This window comes from Lactuca serriola, chromosome 3, assembly GCF_051521515.1.
Source record: "Lactuca serriola cultivar US96UC23 chromosome 3, Lser_US96UC23_V15, whole genome shotgun sequence".
Taxonomy (NCBI): Eukaryota; Viridiplantae; Streptophyta; class Magnoliopsida; order Asterales; family Asteraceae; genus Lactuca; species Lactuca serriola.
Window position 1 is genome coordinate 177,588,145 of NC_136410.1, and position 24,048 is coordinate 177,612,192.

The following is a 24,048-nucleotide window of genomic DNA, read 5'->3' on the forward strand; positions in this document are numbered from 1 at the left end:
TATTTTCTAAGGTTTATAACCTATCTAGCATGGCATGGGGTACATTTACACATAAAAGGACTACATGAATTACATACCTTTTGTTGATTTGTGATTCCTTGGAGTTTGAGAGCCAATCACTAATAATGTGCATGCCTCAAATGGAAATCACAAATCACCACAAACTTGGAAAATGTATGAGAGAGTATACTAACACTTAGAAATCGGCCACCACAATTACGCCCACACACTAGGGTGTTTTTCATGCAACATAAGCTTGTTTATATAATGTGCATGGTTAGGGTGAAACCCTAATAACCCATGTTTTTTCCTTTCCAAGGATCCATGGGTTAAAAGCTACATTGACTTCCATATAAGCTTAGCCCATTAAAAAATGAGCATTAGCCCACACCATACAAATATAATAGCCCATGATTTAATTAGTCTTCCTTTTAATCACTAAATCAATAGATAATTAATTCAAGATTAAAACTAATTAAATAACATGACATTATATTAACATATTATAACTTATAATATATTAATAAATCGTAAGTATATGATTCTCATAAAATTATCCATAAATCGTTTGGGTGAAGTGCAACCCAAATGGACCATGCCGGGTCGGGTCAAGTATTTTCATCGGCTACCCACATAAATCCTTTGGTTACCTCTTCTACAGACCTAGTGAAAATGTGGTCTTTGAAGCAAGGAGAGGAGCCTTTCGTGAGAGAGAATTCAACATTCGAGTAGTGAAGGAACCTCATGATGGGTTTTGAGCATTCTAACACTTCCTAAGTGTACATGCAACCCTAATAACCTTGGATCTATGTTTGTCTAATTATCATGCAAAGTTGATTTCCAAGGTTATAATCCTATCTAGCATACATGGCGAACAATTTTAACTTGAATAAAAGATAGAACTACATACCTTGTTGATTTTGATCCTTAAAACCTTCTGAGCCTAGCCCCCCAAGTGTGATGCCTCAAATGCTTCACACAACACCAAATGTTATGCAGTAAACTTGGAGAGAAAGTATAACAATCTAAAAATTGGCTCTAGCCCTCAAGCATGCATGTGTAGCAGATTTTGGGAGAAACATGAGCTTTATATAGTGTTGACACATCTAGGGTTACATCATGTAAACCCTAATGTGTCATGAATCTTGATTTCCATGACCCATGGGTTTGTAACTCCCATGGAGCCTCCATGGAGCATCCAATGGGTTTAACCCAACTTGATTATCCATGGAGCCTCTTAGCCCACTATACAAGTTTTGGATGATTTACATAATCAACCCATATATTTAATTAGTTATCTTTTGATCACTTAATTAATTCTTGATCAAACTAATTAAATAATATTGTTAATATATTAGAACTTATAATATATTAATAAACCACAAGTGTTATTTCTCTCATTTAGTCTATCCAATTGCATGGTTCCATGCAACACAAATGGACCATGTCGGGTCGGGTCAAGTACATACCAGAAATAGTTATGGACTTAGACACCTTATCCAGTAGTCTCCCACTTGGATAAGTTTAATAATTATAACTGCAAGTATGACTTCAGAAACCGATCGGTAACCGTAGCTCTTTTCAAGGTTTCTCGGAACTGAGAAGATGATGGTATGCCATTTCAGATAAGTGATCATATGATCCTCTGTTCCAGATATCAGTCGGAAAAATACATGGAACAATGTCTTACTTTTGTCCACCAGTTTGTTTACCGATTTCTGATTTGTTTGACATAGAACTTAATTGAACACATCAACTTAGTTTTGACCGGGCCCGGTACATGGGTCAAAACAAAATCATCGAGGGCCCCAGATATCAGCTTCTAATCCAATAAGGAATAGATAAACTTCGACTCATATGCTCGTTCTACTACTTGTTAAATTACACACAAACGCACGTTTTATAACATCGAGTTACCAATGCATTTCTGCACGATCAATGCATAACTAACTCATAGTTAACAAATCATATCTCTAGGTTTGAAGACTTATATGATATTACCGTCTTGCGATCACTCGAGATAAATTCGATGAAGTGATACCAGCGAGCATGGGTTGAATCCAATACTCAGAACTTATGAGCACTCATGAGTGTTGAGTCCATGTTCAACATCTTAGACCTCTACAGCCAACTCATGAAAGTCTTACTTCATATCTACTTCCAACATATGACTGACTGTGGATAATTTGAATAATATGTAAAACAACATAAATATTCTGGAAGTCAAAACATGCAAAAGAAATAATAGTAAACGATTGACAAGGGATAGCAACACTTTACTCATAAATAAACATAACTTTTATTCATCATAAAATGTCAATTACATTTTACAAATTTCAAAATTATCTAACTACTAAGACTAATATCATCCTTCAGCCCTATGCTCCTAGCATGTTGGAGATGCTTAACCCTACCCAGTCCCTTCGTGAGGGGATCTGCCAGGTTCTCATCCGATGATACCCTCTTTGCCACGAGGAGTCCTTCTTCTATACGATGTCTGATGAAATGATATTTTCTGTCAATGTGTCTGGATCTCCCATGATCCCTTAGTTCCTTTGATAAGGCAACTGCACTTTCACTATCACAGAAAATCTCTATGGGCTCCGATATAGCTGGTACAACTCCAAGTTCTCCAATGAAGTTCTTTAGCCATACAGCCTCTTTTGCCGCCTAGCTTGCCGCTATATACTATGATTCGCAAATTGAATCTGCCATTGTCTCCTGATTGGAACTTTTCCAAGAGATTGCTCCTCCGTTTAAGGTAAAGACCCTGCCCGAATGAGAGCGGAAATTATCCCTATCAGTCTGGAAACTAGCATCACTATACCCTACAACTCTCAAGTCATCAGTCCCACCAAGGGTAAGTACCCAATCCTTAGTCCTCCGCAGGTACTTGAGAATGTTCTTTACCGCTGTCCTGTGAACCTTACTAGGACCCTAATACATGCTAACCATGCTTAACGCAAAGGCTACATCAGGACGAGTACAGGTCATAGCATACATGATCGAGCCTACTGCCGAAGCATAAGGTACCCGACTCATTTCTGCTATCTCAACCTCAATACTCGGGCTCTGATTCTTACTCAGTCTAGTGTTACTCTAGATGGGTAATTCTCCTTTCTTGGAATCTTGCATGCTGAATCTCTTCAGCACCTTATCCAAGTATGTACTCTGACTAAGTCCAATTAGTCTTTTACTCGGGTCTCTCAAAATCCTTATCCCTAGAATATAGGCAGCCTCTCCAAGGTCCTTCATAGCACAACACTTCCCAAGCCAGGACTAAACTTCCTGCAGAGTTGGGATGTCATTTCCTATGAGTAGTATGTCATCCACATACAGTACCAAAAAGCTAACAATACTCCCACTAGCCTTGACATACAAACAAGATTCATCTTCACTCCTTGAAAAGCCAAACTCTTTGACTTTCTCATCAAAGTAAAGATTCCATCTGCGAGGTGCTTGCTTTAATCCATAAATGGATTTCTCAAGCTTACACACTCTATTAGGGTACTCTATGCTGACAAAACCCTCTGGCTAATTCATGTAAACATCCTCATCCAACTTTCCATTAAGGAAAGAGGTTTTGACATCCATTTGCCATATTTCATAGTCATGAAATGCAGCTATGGCTAACAATACCCTAATAGAATTAATCTTGGCTACTAGTGAAAAGGTCTCATCATAATCAACTCTTGGAGTTTGAGAAAAGCCCTTTGCAACCAGTCGTGCCTTATAAGTGTGTACATTACCATCCATGTCGAACTTCTTCTTGAAGATCGACTTGCACCCAACTATCCTACGACCTGGCACATTGTCAACTTAGTCCCAGACCTAATTGACATACATGGATTGTATCTCGCTATCCATTGCCTCTTTCCATTTAGCAGACTCGGGGCCTGACATGGCTTCCGCATAGCTGTTAGGTTCACCCAGACTTATCAGTGTCCCATCACTGATAAGTGTCTCACCTTCCGCAGTACTATGGAAACCATAGTAATGCTCAGGTTCATTCCTAACCCTTGTAGAAAGCCTCAGAGGTACAATTGGAGGTACAACAGGAGTTTCTTCCTCAAGTTGGCTGCTAGGGTTTGAGGTTCCTTCACCACATGACTCTTGAAGTTCTTCAAGGTCAATTAGCCTGCCACTGTCTCCTTGGCTTATGAACTCTCTCTCTCGAAAGACAACCCTCCTTGATACAAAGACCACATTCTCACTAGTCTGTAGAAGAGGTAACCAAAGGATTTTTGTGGGTAGCCGATGAAAATACACCTCTTACTTCGAGGTTCGAGCTTGTCATGAGTCTCATGTCTCACGAAAGCCTCGCAACCCTAAACCTTGATGTGGGCTAGACTAGGAACTTTTCTAGTCCACATCTCGTGAGGTTTTTTGGCAACCTTCTTTGTAGGGACCAGATTAAGGATATGGGGGCAGTCTCTAAGGCATACCCCCAAAATGGGATTGGTAGTGAAGCTCGACTCATCATGGAACGAACCATGTCCAACAAGGTTCGATTATGCCTCTCAGTTACACCATTCAACTGTGGTGTCCTGGGAGGTTTCAATTGTGAGACAACCCCACATTCCCTTAGATAGTCGAGGAAATCAGTACTAAGATACTCACCACCACGATCGGATCGAAGCATCTAAATGTTCCTGCCCAATTGATTCTTGACTTCCTGTTTAAACTCTTTAAACCTTTCAAAAGTCTCTGACTTATGCTTGATTAAGTAGACATGTCCATATCTACTATAATCATCTGTAAAAGTCACATAATAACGATTAGCATCCCTTGTAGCAGTTTTGAAGGGTCCACACACATCCATGTGTACAAGATCCAACAAACCTTCACCCCTCTCACAAGAACCAGTGAAGGGTGACTTTGTCATTTTTCCAAGTAAGCATGATTCACAACTATCATCTGACTTTAGGTCAAATGATTCCAAAAATCCATCCTTTTGGAGTTGGCCTATGCGTTTCTTTCTTATATGTCCAAGACGACAATGCCATAATGATGCTTTATCCAAATTATTATCATTAGTAGAATCAATACATAATACATTATTTTCTAAATTATCTACAACAGACACAACTTCATACACACCATCACAAGGTAATGCTTTAAAATAAAACACATAATTAAAGAAAGCATTTATTCCACCAATTTCATTATCAAAGGAAAAGATAAAACCTTGTTTATACAAAGCATGAAAGGAAATAACATTTCTTGCCATTTCTGGCGAATAACAACATTTATTCAAATATAAAGTAAATCCACTACTAAGCAACAAATTATAAACTCCAATCTTGGTGACAGGTGAAACTTTCATGTTCCCCTTGATCAAGTTTACCTTTCCATGCTCCACATTCTCACTTCTTCTTAGTCCCTGCAATTCAAAACAAATATGAATACCAGAACCGGTATCAAGGACCCAAGAGTTAGAATAGAGTGAATTATTAGATTAGATAGTGTAAATACCTGCATGGTTGGGTTTCACTTTCCCATCCTTCAAATCTTGCTGGTACTTTGGGTAGTTTCGCTTCCAGTGCGACTTTTCATGGCAATAGAAGCATTCAGCCTCTTTGGGATTAGAAGCAGGAGTAACGAAACCTTTCTTGGTTCTGCTAGAAGAGGAGCCATCAAGGGTCTTCCCTTGGTACCCTTCGAGGGGGTCTTCCTCTTCTTCCCTTTCCCTTTCTCGATTGCCAGGATAGTTGTGGAGTTCGGAGTAGGAGTAGAAGTGGTAACAACCGACTTACCTTTAAGACCTAATTTTGTGGTCTTAAGGAGTCCCTGAAGTTTGCTAAGTGTAACTTCCTCCTTTTTCATGTGTTATGTCATGCAGAATTGATCATAACACGAAGGTAAGGAGTGCAAAATAATATCTATTGCTAACTCCTCAGGGAAGTTCACATTCAACTTCATCAATCGGTCCACATACCTTTGCATTTTCTACATCGCTTGTGATGGGTTCACCATCTTTTATTCGGGTTGTTATCATAGTGGAGATGATTTCATATCGCTCTTGATGAGCACTCTGATGGTAGCGGTCCATCAAATCCTGGTGCATCTCAAAAGGGTAGTAGTCCTCATAGGATTGTTGGAGCTCGGTTGACATGATGGCTATCATGATGCATGCCACTTTTGTAGCATCTCTTTCATGAGCCTCATATTAACAAGCTCCTCAGGAGTAGCAGTTGGCTCAGGCACCTTGAGCTCCTTGTCAAGAACAGATTCCTTGTTCTCGGTATGAGTGACCATCCTGTTGTTTCTGATCCATTCTGTAAAGTTGGATCCATCAAAGATCACTCTCCCACAAAGGTTCATGAGAGAGAAGGAGCCAATAGGGTTTGAGCCAGGAGTAGCATTGTTGGAAGACATCTGAAAAGAAGAAAATAAGTTTAGTTTAGATATAGGGCTAGTCCTTAATAAAACACCCAAATGTAATATTAAGGCTAGGATCCAATCATAATATATTATAACCTAGAAGAGGGATGTCGTAATCCATGTTATAACATATTTGAAAGGTAGGTGAATGACGATTCACCAATTTCCACCATGAAAACGAAATATAAATTATTAGGATTTATTTGGCTTTTAGAAATTCGTAGATTCATTGAGATTCATTGAACTTTTAAATGGCATGTTTCAATCTCGAGTGTGCCCTTCATGTTTTGTGACTGGCATACTGAGGATCACAAAACAATGTGTGAAGTAACCATGCTAATTACTTGGTACCCTTAATGTTTTTCACTTAATCGTTGTGCCGGTAAGCCACACGCGCTCCTTCCGACCTTATGAAAAACATTAAGTCACCCTTTGCCTCCCTTGTTAAGTCCAAGTTAGTGTGCCGGTAAACCACACACGCTCCACCAACGACTTAAACAAGGTGCAAAGTGTAATTTCATGGATTATCACCTTATTCACATTTTTCCTAATGTAACTAAGATTGGGAATTTATAAAACATTTAGTTACTTTATAATAATCATTATACTTTTAATGAGAATTTTTTAAGTCATTGTCCTACCCGTTCGGCTAACGACCCTCCACCAGTCAAGGAAGCGGTGGGTGAGAGTGGACACACATTAAGCTGCCATTTTATAGGCAACAACCTTATACCCCTTTATAGACCGGCTTCGTGAATGACGCCTACTTGCAGTAAAACAACTTGATCTTATATATATATATATATATATATATATATATATATATATATATATATATATATATTATAATATTATAAAGTATAAGGGTTGAATTTTAACCTTTTAAATTCTAAGGGTTGGAACTAAAGTTTTAATATGACTTTATTTGTTCCAAAACTTGAGGGCAAGTTTTGTAAACTTTCAAAACTTTTCATTTCTTATAACTTATGAAGTTAATTAAGTATTAAAGTGAAGACACTTCATTTTTATAACTCTTGTGTTCTTTTAATTGCTTTAATAAAAGTGTGACTTTTGGTTTTTCATAACTTGAGGACAAGTTATGGACTCCATTAAAACACATTATGATCAAGAATTAAACTACCAAGTAGGTTACGAAGAATTCCTATGATCATCTAATCTTCATAAGTTCAAGAACATGAATATGAACAATTTCAAGCATCATAAATTACACTTAAAACCTTGTAATTTTGATAATTGTCATTGTAAATGGATTAGCATAAACATTACTCCAACTAAAACAAGTTTTAAAACACCAAAACAGTTTAGGGTAATTGTGACAACCCAAAATTTCCATTCTGAACAAACCATATCAAGTCAATAGAAGTAAGAACAGTTAAAGTGAAATTCCAGACTTTTGCGTATAAGTTGGAGTATTTCAGGATTTACACTTAAGGAGATATCAGGAGAGTGGATGCACTAGGGTTTTGTGCAACACTGTTATTCTAAAACTCTATGATATTAGAGTTCATTCCGGGAATAAAATATTTTCTGCCAAAAATCCCAGGACTATATACAGAAATTTGAACCATATTTATTCATTAGTTACATTTCCAACTAGAGAAAAGCCGAATTCTCTCTCACGGACCTTCGGGTTTTCATCCCAAATCATGAGTACTTCCATCTAGTTGTATTATATAGCTTAGATTGTGCTTAATAACATCAAAATTGGATCAAAACCCCAAGATTTGAGAGTTTACCGCCCAAGACCACTTGGAGAGTAAACTCTTTTATAAGGGCCAAATGGTGTCGAGTCCTTCCTTAAGCCATGAAACTAGTTTGGAGTTGTACACTAATGAGTTTAGGGATAGAAAAAAACCTCAAAACACCAAGGAAATGGTGTTCACAGCCCAAGATCTTCTTGGACCGTGAACACTAAATTTAGGGCCGAATGTGTGCCCAATGTCCCTCCAAACCTTGGAAATGAACCTTGATACTACCCATAGTTTGTTTAGACATCCAAAACATTAAGAATCAAGGGTTGAAAGTGAGTTCACGGCCAAGGATGTTCTTGGGTCGTGAACTTCATTTTAGGTTGCCAAAATGCCCTAAATGCCTTCATTAAGCCAAGATACAAACATAGCACTTTACCTTGATGTGTCTAGGACCCAAAACAATGAAAATACCAACATCCATGAGTGTTTACGGCCGCAAACACATGACCAAATGGTCCATGGGCCATAAACTCAAGTTAAGGGTGTTTTGATGCCACAAACACTTCCTAAGGCTTAGGCTTGAAATTAGGATGCTTCCTTATGACCTTTAGGACCCTCATAAACATAAATGGCCATGAGTTTATGGCAGTAAACACATTACGGCCGTGAACTCCTTGAAACTCCAAAGAAAGTGAGTTTTTCTTCATCCTAGGTTAGAACTAATGTCCCTAAATCATACCCTAGCCTTCAAACTTGCATTCCCACATGAGTAGCCATGAGTTTATGGACGTAAACTCCCTTGGGTCGTGAACTCATGGTAGTAAACTCATGTGAGTGCCTTTATGTCACACCCCCAAACCAAGGATGGCGGAAACGTCCAGGGGTGGAGGACTTCATGTACAGTATCACAACAACGTGTATAATAGTGCTCAAAGTAAATACAACCATCATAAATATAATTGAAAAAGTTACATCAAAGTATATGTTTACATGTTTCAAAATCAATTACAATATGATGACAAAAATAAATTGTTGACGGTTTAACGTCCCATCCTCAAAGCGCTGAAGTTTTCCTGTTTCACTGATTTCCTGAGAATACAAGTAGTTTTGAAAAAGAGTGTCAACAATTAAGTTGGTGAGTTCATAAGAGTTTTGTTTGGAGTAGAAACCGTTTTCCTTCTTAAAATCGATGAAGTTTGATTTCCAGAAAATCCAATATTTTCTTAGTTAAGTGTAAACAGAATAATCCTAAATGATCCGTTGATGTATTCTAGATTTACCCGTAGATTTCCCCTATAATTGTCCAGCCTATATAAGTTATATAAGATTTAGGTTAGATAAAACGTCGAATGTAATGGGTCCGCCCTAGGTCCACAACCAAACAAGGAACAGGAGATAAGGCGGGCACCACCAATTCCAAGCCAATCCAGACTAAATTCTTGTATGACTCAAGCATATACGCTCAACGATTATAGTTGAAGTCTAACCATATGAAAATCTATTGCGATTATAACCTATACATATCATAGTTCACCGGGGAGTAATAGGGATTAGGGAACCTGAACTATGCATATGAATAGCTTATCAAAAGTGATGGTGATGGTGAGTGTAACCTATACAATGTGTTAATGTGAATATAACCTATACATATCATAGTTCACCGGGGAATAATAGAGATTAGTGAACCTGAACTATGCATATGAATAGCTTATCGAAAGTGATGTGCATATTATCTATATGATGTGTTAATGTGAATATAACCTATACATATCATAGTTCACCGGGGAATAATAGAGATTAGTGAACCTGAACTATGCATATGAATAGCTTATCGAAAGTGATGTGAATATAACCTATATGATGTGTTAATGTGAATATAACCTATACATATCATAGTTCACCGGGGAATAATAGAGATTAGTGAACCTGAACTATGCATATGAATAGCTTATCGAAAGTGATGGTGAATTCCTTTCTTGTAATTAAGTTCCTAGAGTAGATGAAACATAAACTATACCTATTATAGTTTATTACATTGTTTGTAATATGTATTTACCATAACTATACCAATTATAACTAACGAGTTCGTTTGTGGGGGTATAATGGCCTAACTATACTTATTATAGATTATCTTAATCGTCCATAGCGGCAATAACTCTTATGTAAGTGTAAGACCTTTAATATTGTGTTTGTTATATGAATGACCCTAAACTATACCTATTATAGTTTATCGATTGATTTCGTGGGAAATAAGCATAGGCCTTACTTGTCATAATTTATCAATATTTATATTTTAATGGATATAGCCTCGTAGTATCGTATATATATATATATATATATATATATATATATATATATATATATATATATATATATTTGTCATACTTGTGAAGATGTAAATCCATGTGTTTTCTGATGTATGTCTATGTAGGAATACAAAATTTGTCATATATTGCAACTACACATAATCAACTAACGATGTATACCTTGCTCGACATGTTACAAGGTGAAATGGAATTTATTGTGTTTTTCTGTTAATAACCTTTTCTGTAACTGATATTGGAAAAATTGTAGAAAAATCATAAAATGTCCAAATCAGGTTTTGTAACTTCTGAGAGTTTGGAAAATGAGTCTAGTTTGTTCATAATTTTTATTATAATTTTTAATGATCTCTAACTTGGGTGAAAAAGTCCATAATCACAGACTGGTCCGGATTGATGTTTGAAATGATAGGCGGTTTTGTAAAAATCACCATAAATTGTAGAAAAATCGTATGGAGATGTGCAAGTAGTCATTTTAAAGCTAAGAAGTGGAACTACATGCACCTAAAACAGTTTTGAAAACAAAAATATTTAAGATGTCCAAAACAGTCCGTGAATGGAGTGAAACTTTTCTGATGAAAGCTGTTAGAAGAATGTAGTTATGTTCTAAGCATTTTAACTTGTATTCCCCCCCTAAAAACTTGAGAAAACGTGAAAATGTAGGGGTATGAACTCACCTTGTGTGATTTCAGTAGATAAGTGATGAAGAAGAGAAGTGTTCAACCCAAGAACACTAGAAGAACCGTTTGAAGATTCGAAGCTCTAACACAAATATAATGGAGTTTGTGTAAGATATCCATGATTTGAGTGGAAATAATAGAGGTAATCATAAAGGAAATGGATTATGCTTACCAAAGGTGGAGGAAACTCTCAAGATCAGCCCTTGAATCTTGGATTTCTAGAGAGAGAAAGTGAGAGAGAAAGGAGTTTGATCTTCTTGTGAAATGAGAACAAATGAAAGAAAAATGAGGAGAGAGGATGATTATCCAGCCCTCAAAGCATGGAGGTGGCTTGTGAGGGAGGTAAAAAGTACAAGGTATGGTGGGGAGGAGTGTGGGTTGTCATGGAGTGGGTGAGGGGGTTGCTTGCGTCATAACTAAGGTAAGGTCAACATTTCTTCTTTTTGTACTTTACCAACTCCTTTTTAAATAAGATTTTACCCTTAAAATGTGATTAAATCATTAATTTAGGGGTCTTATAATTAAAAATAAAGTTTTGGGTGAAAATCCCATGTTAAAATAATCAGAAATGGGTTTAAAATGCAAAAATATGTAAAAATAGGCGAAATCCGAGCTGCCCAGCGAGACCCTTCGGATCTCGGCCGAGGCTCGGTTCTCTGGGCGAAGGTTCGGACGCGGGTGGCTGAGGCGGGGAGGCGAAAGGCGAACAAGCTCGGTCCGAAGCGATGCAGTCCGAAGAGAAGGCGAGAAGCGGAAGGTAGAGGTTCGGTCCGAGGCAGGCTAGAACCGAAGGTACTGTTGTGAACAGTAATGAACAGTACTTTCGGTTCGGACCCTTCTTCCTTGCATGGTTCGGTTCGGACCTTTCCTCCTTGCATGGTTCGGTTCGGATGAACAGTACTTTCGGTTCAGCTCATGAACAGTACTTTCGGTTCAGACCCTCATGAATAGTGCTTTCGGTTCGGTTCATGAATAGTACTTTCGGTTCAGAGGGTTCGTTTCCTTAAGTCCGTTTTTCGCGTAGACTTCCGTTCTTGGGCTATTTTCGCCAAATTCGAGGGTCGGGATGCCCCGAGTGATTATAGAAAGTTGGGAGAGATTTCGAGAGAGATTTGAGAGAGATTCCTCGTTCTCAGAGAGATTTGGGAGAGATTCGACGTACTTGGAGAGATTTCGCATACGAAGAGATACGTGAGAGAGATTTCACATACTTAGAGAGATTTGGGAGAGATTTGACATACTTGGAGAGATTTGGGAGAGATTTGGCATACTTGGAGAGATTTCGCATACAAAGAGATATGTGAGAGAGATTTCACATACTTAGAGAGATTTGGGAGAGATTTGACATACTTCGAGAGATTTCACATACAAAGAGATATGTGAGAGAGATTTCACATACTTAGAGAGATTTGGGAGAGATTCGACGTACTTGGAGAGATTTCGCATACGAAGAGATACGTGAGAGAGATTTCACATACTTAGAGAGATTTGGGAGAGATTTGACATACTAGGAGAGATTTGGGAGAGATTTGGCATACTTGGAGAGATTTCGCATACAAAGAGATATGTGAGAGAGATTTCACATACTTAGAGAGATTTGGGAGAGATTTGACATACTTGGAGAGATTTCACATACAAAGAGATATGTGAGAGAGATTTCACATACTTAGAGAGATTTGGGAGAGATTTGACATTCTTGGAGAGATTTGGGAGAGATTTGACATACTTAGAGAGATTTGGGAGAGATTTGACATACTTGGAGAGATTTCACATACTTAGAGATATGTGGGAGAGGTTTCACATACTTAGAGATATGTGGGAGAGGTTTCACATACTTAGAGACATGTGGGAGAGGTTTCACATGCTTAGAGATATGTGGGAGAGGTTTCACATACTTAGAGATATGTGGGAGAGGTTTCACATACTTAGAGACATGTGGGAGAGGTTTCACATGCTTAGAGATATGTGGGAGAGGTTTCACTGGTGACCTTTTTGAGTGTCCGGCCACGCACTGCAAGGTCCTTAAACCCAGTTAAGCCTTGATTAGGGATCTTGCATACTCCCGATGAGTATGTAACATTGTCGTATCTGTTTGGCTTTCTACGTACCATCGTTTCAGGTTAAGGAGATTTAGGTGAACGCACTTTTCGATTTATGATCTCTCATTAGAATAGAGAGTTGTTTAGAAGTTACTTAACATAAACTCTAGTAATCACGGCAAATTGGGTTGACCGGTTTGACTTGTTGTCTTTTGTTGACTTTGACTTGACCGAAAATTGACGGTTGTCACACTTTATACCTTCCTATGTTGAATCACATGTGATTCCAACACTTGGTAAAGGTGTTTCCTAGTCCCAGAAAGTGTTTCCTTTCATATAGATGTTATAAACACTATATTCATGTCAATATGTATCCTTATATGTCATTTAGGACTTATTGTGTCTCGGGACTTCATTCGTGGAACTTCCCATTCCTACACGCATACCCAATAGAACCACTCACAACAGGTGAGTTCATACCCCTTAATCAATGTTTTAAATGATTTTAAATGCTTTAATGGGGGGGGAGGGAATACAGATAGAAACCAACATGTTATTAAATCAATCATATGTATTTATAACTGTGTTTTCACCCAGCAGATTTCACATACTACAAAATGTGATGCATGAAATGGATTTATATCTTAAAAATACCTTGATAGCAAAAGTATTAAATTTGAAATGTTTATTAAAATGACATCAAGTCATTGTTAATTATTGTTGAAAACTCTTAGATGTCTTACAAAACCATTTTTACCTTCTTGAACAAAACTATATCTTTACACTTGTGTTCTTTTATATGTATTGATGTTATAGTTTTCATCCTTCGTTCAGTTTCCCATACTCTTGTGTAGCAAGGGTGTGTAAACCTGTTTGGACAATCAATTACCTTCCAGTTAACTATTATAGGGATCGTTAGGAGATACATAACATTATTCCTATTACAAGGAATTACATCAGAGTCAGTTCATTCATGAGTCTACACTAGACATTACATGAATACCTTACATGAATACATTACATGAGTACCTTACATGAATACATTACCTGAGTACCTTACATGAATACATTACATGAGTACCTTACATGAATACATTACCTGAGTACCTTACATGAATACATTACATGAGTACCTTACATGAATACATTACATGAGTACCCTTACGTAGATACATTTTCCTGTATACATTTACATGGATACTTGTACTTCGATTTATTAGGATGATTTATTAGTATCTTCTGTGTAAATTGTCCTGCCTATCCCAGTTCAACAGGATATCTAGACAGGACTAACCATTCCGAAGCCTAGCTGTTAGCACCAGTGGTTGATGAACATCTACGGATGCCTACGGTTGATTCTTATATTAGCATACGTTTACGGGACTAACCATTCCTCGAGCCTACTATTCGCTACATAGGTTGATGAACATCTACGGATGTCTATAGTTAAAACTTATATTAGGATATCGATTACGGGACTAACCCTTCCTCCCCCTTGTTGTAGCTACAGAGGACAATTGAACAATCTACGGATGTTCAAAGGTTATACATGTCGCAAACCGCGATGTCGTGTCAATCCTAATACAAAAGGATAACACTTACATGATTATATTTTTCCTATTACTTTATTTTGTTACACATTCACATAAACGATGAGTTAGACTAAGTACTGTTTGTAATAAACAAAAAGAAGGAAAAACTATCATTATCATAGCAAAACATTCGGGTCTTGGTAGAAGACTACATTGTCATAACAAAACATTCGGGTCTTGGTAGAAGACTACATTTCATACTAGTAGGAAACATGGGATTTTCTAGGGTTTTTCATACTTATATCAACTGTTTCATTTAAAAATTTGCATGGCATTCATAATAGCTTTCCAAAACAAAACAATGACACTTAAATACTTATGAATTCACCAGCTTTAGGCTGATACTCTCTGTCAAAATAACTTGTATTCTCAGGTCATCAGTTAGACAGGTACGATGGCCAGGTATTAAGAAGACGGAGCACAGACATGACTCGTCTTATTTTGATTATTCATTTTATTGTTGTACACTATGAAAGAACTCACATGTATTAAAACTTTACTTTTAATGCAATGGATGATGTTGTTGCTTGTTTACTACTTTACACTGTTATGATACTTCACATGATGTCCTCCACCCCGGAACGTTTCCGCCGTTCTTGGTTTTGGGGTGTGACAGATTGGTATCAGAGCACTGTTTATAGTGAATTATGTATATCAACCCATAAAAGATATACTAACTATAAATACATTGGGATTAAAACACTCTATCTAAGAGTCTATACTTTTAAATAATAAAATATTTAACAAAGTAAACGTGCCTGCATTCATACTAAAATCTGTGTCACAATGACAAGAACAAAAGTATTACGATTGTTGAATATCACAAGTAACCCTGGGGATGTATGGTCAATCTTGGGAGTAGCATAGCCTGATCAACTATGCTGGTCCGATGAGTGATTAGCATATGCCCAAGAATGGTTGTGATATGGCAACAAGTCTAAAAACTTACCAACATTACCACAATGAGAACATTATAACAGAACCTAAGTTTAAAATACCATAGGGGTGTTTTCTGTTACTATAAGTACTTTATACTTGAGAACTAAAACGGGATCTTCATTACTAAGTTGATAGTTGCTAAGTGGATACACTAAAGTTATATGTAACTAGGATGTTATAGACTTACAATCGGTGAAATTTTTGCTTTACCCCTATTCCTTGTGAATTTGGAGTTGAAGTCACTTATTCGAAGGCCTATCATGTGTTGATTACATATAAGTGGTATGCACTTTACAAATAGCGATATAACTAATGAAGATTTTTCTAATAATTATCTAGATATTTCGTCTAATAATTATTTCCTTACCCAAATTCTCGCGTAGATAACACGGCTGGAATCCAACCCACAGCAACCCGTACCTTCTGAACGAGGTCATTGCTGGATGGTTTGAAGAAGAGCCAGAGAATGATCATCCTATCCCCGTGAATGATCACCATGATGAAGATCTCTCGGACGGTGTTAACTCCGAACCCAAGGTTCAGAACCTACCCCAGAGAGCTCCCTTTCCAATTCCTAACCCTCGTACGGCTTTTCATGGCCCGACGCCTGAGTGGGTGGAATGTTTGGAAACATGGAGCCAAGGACAAGATTGTAACACTCCAAGATTGAGGTGCATTTCTTTCATCCTTTCTCTTTATTGAAATGTCATATTTAGTCCTTGTGTGGAGGATGTGTAGCAAGTGAGTACACTGGGTGTACCAGAGGGGTACGCTGCGCGTACTCACGCGCTTAAATTGGACGCGGAGTCGCCAAGGTGCGTTGGGCGTACCTAGAGTTACGCCGGGCGTACCGGCCTAGGTGCAAAAACCCTAAACCTCCTTGTGCACTATTTAAAGGATGTTATGGCTCATTCCTTAGCCTCCATATCAGTGAGTGAAACCCTAAAAGAGATCCCCATCATTCTTAGAGTGAGAGAGTGTTGATTTGAGCTTGTTGGTGCTTTAGTGGCTTGGAGAAGAAGGAGGAAAGGAGATCTTGGAGGCTAAAGCTTGAGGTGCCATTTTGGATTTGGGATCTACAGAGGAAAGAGCTACTCTTAGAGGTATAAAGTTCAAAACTTTCCTCTTCTTTTGGTTGATGTTGTATGTGTCCTTTTTAGGGCTAAAAACCCCAAAGGTGGAGACTTTATGAGTTTAAAGTGCTCCATGGTCCGAGATCTATCCAATTTCAGTGTTATTAGTGATGTAGAGCCATAAAGTTCCCACCTTGGATGTTACTTTGGAGTCATGCATGTGTTTTAAGCCTTCTAGAGTTGAAGGTTGGATCATTTAAGGAGTTAGAGACTTGTTCAGCCATGCAAAGGCTTAAAGTCATCAACTTAATGGATTAAGGGACTTAGAAGGGGTCAGATCTAAAATATGGACTTAGGTCTTAACTGTTTAAGACCTCAAGAAAAAAAGGGCTGAAGCAGGGGAGTACGCCGGGCATAATCCCCAGTACGCACCGCGTACTGGGTGGCGCTCCCCGATTCTGTGGTGCAGCCGGGTACGCTCAGCGTACACATCTGGTACGCGCAACGTAACCCCGAGAGTTGAATTTCGGTTGACTTTTAGGGTTTGGTCTATTGTGGGGCCTTTGAGCTATGGGAGGGGTAAAATGGTCTTTTACCCTTCTAAGAGTGACATAAGAGAACATAGTCTAGCCTCTAAGAGTAATATTAAATAGAGTGTTATTTTCATATGAATAGGAGGAGGCTGGGCCAGCGTTACTGAGTCAGGGATTTACCGAGATACCCGAGGTGAGTCTTCTCACTATACTTTACCTAGTGTGGTAATAGAGTTCAGAGACACAATATTATAGAGTTATATGCCAGTGTGATTGCATGTTATTATGTGTTGTGATTTGTTGTGATATGTGATATGCATGATTATAGAGTTACAGAGTTAGGACTTTCGGGTCCCTAGAGTTAGGTCTAGAGGGCCCACAGAGAGATGGGGCTGGAGGGCCCCACTGAGACACATTGACCAGAGGGTCAACAGAGTTACAGCCTCGAGTGGCTATTATGCGATTAGTGTGGTATTTTGGGGAACTCACTAAACTTATGCTTACAGTGTTCAGTGTTATGTGTTTCAGGTACCAGTGACGACCGCGGGAAGGCGCCGACTTGATTCGTACACACATATGGGATTGGATGTATTTTGATCTTGGGAGACATTTGTGAATTGAAAACATGATGTTATGACATTTTGTGAATGAATGGTTTTATTTAAAAATGTGTTTTCAAAAGTGAAAAATTGTTTTAATTTTTACGGTGTTACAAAGATCAGCCCATGCCATTTAATGGTGACCGAAGTTTCTATGACCTGAGCAATGGGGGCTCAGCAGACAGAATCTTGCCAATCTTGGTCCGCAGAGTGGCCTGAAATGAGATTCAAGGCAGTACAACCTTACATCGGATCACCGAAGTTGTCGCCGATGCGAGAATGCTTACCCTCCTCACCATTCGTCTAGAAGATGCTCGGGAGAGATCTGAGAGGAACCATGAAGCCCTGCTGCAAGCACTGGCTGAATCACGAGCCGAATTCATAGAACTTCGAGTACGCCAGAGGGTGTACGAAAGACACCTACTTGATGTGGAACGCCAACTGGCTGAACTGAGAGTTCACCAGAGGGATGACCGTCGCTAGTAGTAGATACTTTACCTTATATTCCTTGTTAGAAAGGAATCGTGTTTCTGTCTATGCCCGATGTGGCATTTTCTATGAAACTATCTTATACTATAAATACTTTAGTTAGGTCTTTATGCTGTCAAGATCTATCTTCTCTGGATATGATGTAAGTCCTTTTACAAGTTCATTTTGCCGAACTTGTACGTTGTGAATATCAAAGATATTGACAGTCAGCTAACTTCTGTGTCATTCTTTATTCAAATACTCTTATCATACTTTCATTAGAGTCTATTTGAAACATGCTCTAGTCAAGTCATTGGACTATAGCAATTTGACTTCGGAGACATCTCCAAGTCTCTCTTAATGGTTGGATCATGTTATTCACCAACCAACGATACCTCGGCTAGAACGACAAACATCTTGAGACCATTGTACGAACTTACTTCCGATCTTTGTTAGGACTGCATCATAGGGATGTAGGTCAAACCTTCGTGAACATACTTCCATTCCATACTAGGACTGCATCATAGGGATGTAGGTCAATCCTTAGAGAGCACACTTCTATACTTTACATGAGCGATCGAACTACGTCTAGGTTCAACCATTCTCGCTCATAAATTCATTTTTCTTTCCGTGTAACAGAATCATGTCGCCAAGGAAAGACAATCAACCCCTCAACCAAACACCAACTCTTCAGATTGATGCAACAACCTTTCAAGCTGCAGTCTCGGCTGCCGTGTCAGCTATTCTGACCCACCTTAATGCTAACAATGCAAATGTTAGCGGGATTGTTAACAATGATTCCAATCCGAGTAACAATCAAGTACCTCAACGAGCAACAAACTACGATGATACCCCGAGTCCCAAGACCAGTGTAACAAACGGAAGGCTTGGGCTAAATCTAAGGACAAATCGCTTCGAAGGGCGAACAAGTAACAACCTTCACATCCAAGGCATCGGTACCTCCTACTACCATCCCTTCGGGTATCCCAATTGTCCCTAACCCAGCCAGTCAATATGCTGGAAATCTCCCAAAATGCATCCAATGCAGTTATCACCACCATGGACCTTGTGGGGATATGAATTGCTCAAACTACAACAGATAGGGGCACACCAAGCGTTACTGCAAGAGCTTAACAAGGGAGAACAACCAAGTGCCCAGCACCAATGTAAACCAAGCTTGCTACAGTTGTGGCAAGGTAGGTCACTACAGATGGAACTGCCCAGAGGCAGCAAATGCTGGCAAAGACGGAAGTATGCTACCGACCACCGCCGCAAGAGAGACTACTCCGGATCCACGTTAATGTAATTAAGGCGTTTTGTTGTAACAGACTTATAAAATGTCCAAAACTAGTGCAACCAGAGTCTTATCTTTTGCGAGATCCCGTCCGTTTAGGGATGCTTATGCTGCGTATACTTGTCTTTTGTAGTATACCTTGTTCGCAGCTACAGTCTTGTAGTAAATCTAAAAGTACAGTAACTCTGTTAGAGATTGCACTGTTGTGTTTTGGTCTGTAACGCCTTATGTTCAAATCTAATGTCTTTAGTATCCATATGATTCCGACTTTATCATACGACTCGAGTAAATTCGATCCTCACAATACCAGCTTCATTAGTACATCTCTTTCTCAGTAAACGTCTTTTAGCGAAGCCGTCATATCAGAACATCAAAGTACTCATGCATGGAGTACCTTATAGTTCTTTCCCTTTCCGAAGGAATCCCCGCAGTATCACTCGTGCAGTACGTCAAGTTCAATCCAAGGATTCATACGGTCGATCTATCACTGAAGAATGCATACATGAGGGTGATATATAATCAATGTTCTACAGGTTTAGAATTGATGATTCCACTTTAACTTCTTTTCCCTTGATGGGATGTGAGCTTAAGGAAGAATCAGTTATTCGACTACCTTTTCAATCTTAATTATATACGACTCGTATACATGAGATTGTGCTCGTTGAACCATGTATGAATTCTAATATGAACTTCAGGACGGAGACTGCCCAAGAGTACGTGTAATTGCATTGACATAGGAACAAAATTAGAACCCAGTATGACTCTTATAACCAGATCGCCTTACAGCCTAAACACCTAAAGAGATACAAGAACAGCCCGGACAACTCAGCGAATTATTGAGCAGTAGAATTGGAAGACCAGGCTTCTCACCCTTGAGAGCTCCGGTCTTATTCTTCCAGAAGTTGACGGATTGCATCATATGTACCTCGGCGATCGGGGACTCCGTTACGATTTCCTTTAGAAATCGTTATCTCTGCCTCGCATAAATGAGTTGATTTAGCAAATACAGGGAAAGAATTACTTTCAGAAATGGACCTGAAATCAGAATATCACTAATTCGAGTGTTAGGGAAGGATGTCCTGAAGACTACCCTCCAAACTCGATGCGGACGCTTCGAGTCTGTAGTGATACCCCTCGGATAGGACCAATACGCCCATAGTATTCATGAGCTAAATGAGTAGGGTACGTCTTTCTTACTGGGATCAATTCGTCATTCTCCTTGTAATGACCTACTTATCTACCCTCATAGTAAGAAAGAACCCATAGAAACATTACCTTCAGAGAGACTTTCGTGAAGTTCTCTAAACACGAGTTTTGAAATTGAAGAGTCAGATTCCTAAGACACACTGTTAGTGATGTGGGAATTTTTGAGTACTCTTTCAATTTGTCAAAACCATTGAGAATTCGTCAACACCAGAGACGCCGGCAGAAATTCACCAAATACTAGGTCGTGCAGACCTACTATCGTAGTCCATTCAGAACTCCTCCCAAATTATAGAAACGCTTTTCGACTTTGACCCAGCAAGGGGTGGCCCTTGACTGGGAAGTTATGCGAGAGAAGGAACCTTTGGAATTCCAAGTGAGAGACCAAATTCGTTAGGAAGTCTCACTCTGGGAATGGCTTAATACGCTTCGTAAAGCTTGGAAAGCTAAATCCAATATAGTTAGGACCTCTGAGATTCTTACCAGAATTGATCCGGTATCTCACAGACTAGACCTACTCCGCGAACTTAGTAACGTACATTTTACTCTTCGCGTCTCGATTTTTAAACCATACCTTTCCGTTAGGACTCTCGTAAGCCACTCGAGGAGATCGAGATTAACAAGATCCTCGCCTTCGTATTAGAACTTTACTGACCCTCGACTGAGAGGTCAAGCGATCGTAGCAACGCCATCGCCCATTAGTGAAGGTTCGTTGGAATACCAACCGAGGACCTAGATTCACTTATGAGCGCGAGAACCAATCGATTAGGAAGTTTCCACCTCATAACTTGATCACTTCTACCTACTTCCATACATAGATTCTAATTTTGGGACGAAATTCCCACTAACAGGGGGATGATGTGACAACCCGAAATTTCCATTCTGAACAAACCATATCAAGTCAATAGAAGTTAGAACAGTTACAGTGAAATTCCAGACTTTTGGGTATAAGTTGGAGTATTTTAGGATTTACACATAAGGAGATATCATGAGAGTGGATGCACTAGGGTTTTGTGCAACATTGTTATTCCAAAACTCTATGATATTAGAGATCATTCCGGGAATAAAATATTTTCTGCCAAAAATCCCAGGACTATATATAGAAATCTGAACCATATTTATTCATTAGTTACATTTCCAACAAGAGAAAAGTCGAATTCTCTCTCACGGATCTTCGGGTTTTCATCCCAAATCGTGAGTACTTCCATCCAGTTGTATTATATAGCTTATATTGTGCTTAATAACATCAAAATCGGATCAAAACCCCAAGATTTGAGAGTTTACCGCCCAAAAAAACTTGGAGAGTAAATTCTTTTATAAGGGCCAAATGGTGCCTAGTCCATCCTTAAGCCATGAAACTAGTTTGGTATTGTACACTAATGACTTTAGGGATAGAAAACAACCTCAAAACACCATGGAAATAGTGTTCATGGCCCAAGATCTTCTTGGACCGTGAACACTAAATTTAGGGCCGAAAGTGTGCCCATTGTCCCTCCAAACCATGGAAATGAACCTTGAGACTACCCATAGCTTATTTAGACATCCAAAACATTATGAATCAAGGGTTGAAAGTGAGTTCACGGCCAAGGATGTTCTTGGGCCGTGAACTCCATTTGAGGTTGCCAAAATGCCCTAAATGCCTTCATTAAGCCAAGAGATAAACATAGCACTTTACCTTGATGTGTCTAGGACCCAAAACAATGAAAATACCAACATCCATGAGTGTTTACGGCCGCAAACACATGACCAAATGGTCCATGGGCCGTAAACTCAAGTTAAGGGTGTTTTCATGCCACAAACACTTCCTAAGGCTTAGACTTGAAATTAGGATGCTTCCTTATGACCTTTAGGACCCTCATAAACATAAATGGCCATGAGTTTACGACAGTAAACTCATTAAGGTCGTGAACTCCTTAAAATTCCAAAGAAAGTGAGTTTTTCTTCATCCCAGGTTAGAACTAATGTCCCTAAATCATACCCTAGCCTTCAAACTTGCATTCCCACATGAGTAGCCATGAGTTTACGGTCGTAAACTCCCTTAGGCCGTGAACTCATGGTAGTAAACTCATGTGAGTGCCTTTATACCATCCTATGTTGAATCATGTGTGATTCCAACACTTGGTCAAGGTGTTTCCTAGTCCCGGAAACTGTTTCCTTTCATATAGATGTTGTAAAGACTATATTCATGTCAATATGTATCCTTATATGTCATTTAGGACTTATTGTGTCTCGGGACTTCATTCGTGGAACTTCTCATCCCTACACGCATACCCGTTAGAACCACTCACAACAGGTGAGTTCATACCCCTTAATCAATGTTTTAAGTGATTTTAAATGCTTTAATGGGGGGAATACAGGTAGAACAACATGTTATTAAATCAATCATATGTATTTATAACTGTGTTTTCATCCAGCAGATTTCACATACTACAAAATATGATGCATGAAATGGATTTATATCTTAAAAATACTTTGATAGCAAAAGTATTACGTTTGAAATGTTTATTAAAATGACATCAAGTTATTGTTAATTATTGTTCAAAACTCTTAGATGTCTTACAAAACCATTTTTACCTTCTTGAACAAAACTATATCTTTAGACTTATGTTCTTTTATATGTATTGATGTTATAGTTTTCATCCTTCATTCAGTTTCCCACACTCTTGTGTAGCAAGGGTGTGTAAACCTGTTTGGAAAATCAATTACCTTCCAGTTAACTATTATAGGGATAGTTAGGAGATACATAAGATTATTCCTATTACAAGGAATTACATCAGTGTCAGTTCATTCATGAGTCTACACTATACATTACATGAATACCTTACATGAATACATTACATGAGTACCTTACATGAATACATTACCTGAGTACCTTACATGAATACATTACATGAGTACCTTACATGAATACATTACCTGAGTACATTACATGAATACATTACATGAGTAACTTACATGAATAGATTACATGAGTACCTTTACGTAGATACATTTTCCTGTATACATTTACATGGATACTTGTACTTCGATTTATTAGGATGATTTATTAGTACCTTCTGTGTAAATTGTCCTGCCTATCCCAGTTCAATAGGATATCTAGATGGGACTAACCATTCTGAAGCCCAGCTGTTAGCACCAGTGGTTGATGAACATCTACGGATTCCTATGGTTGATTCTTATATTAGCATACGTTTACGGGACTAACAATTCC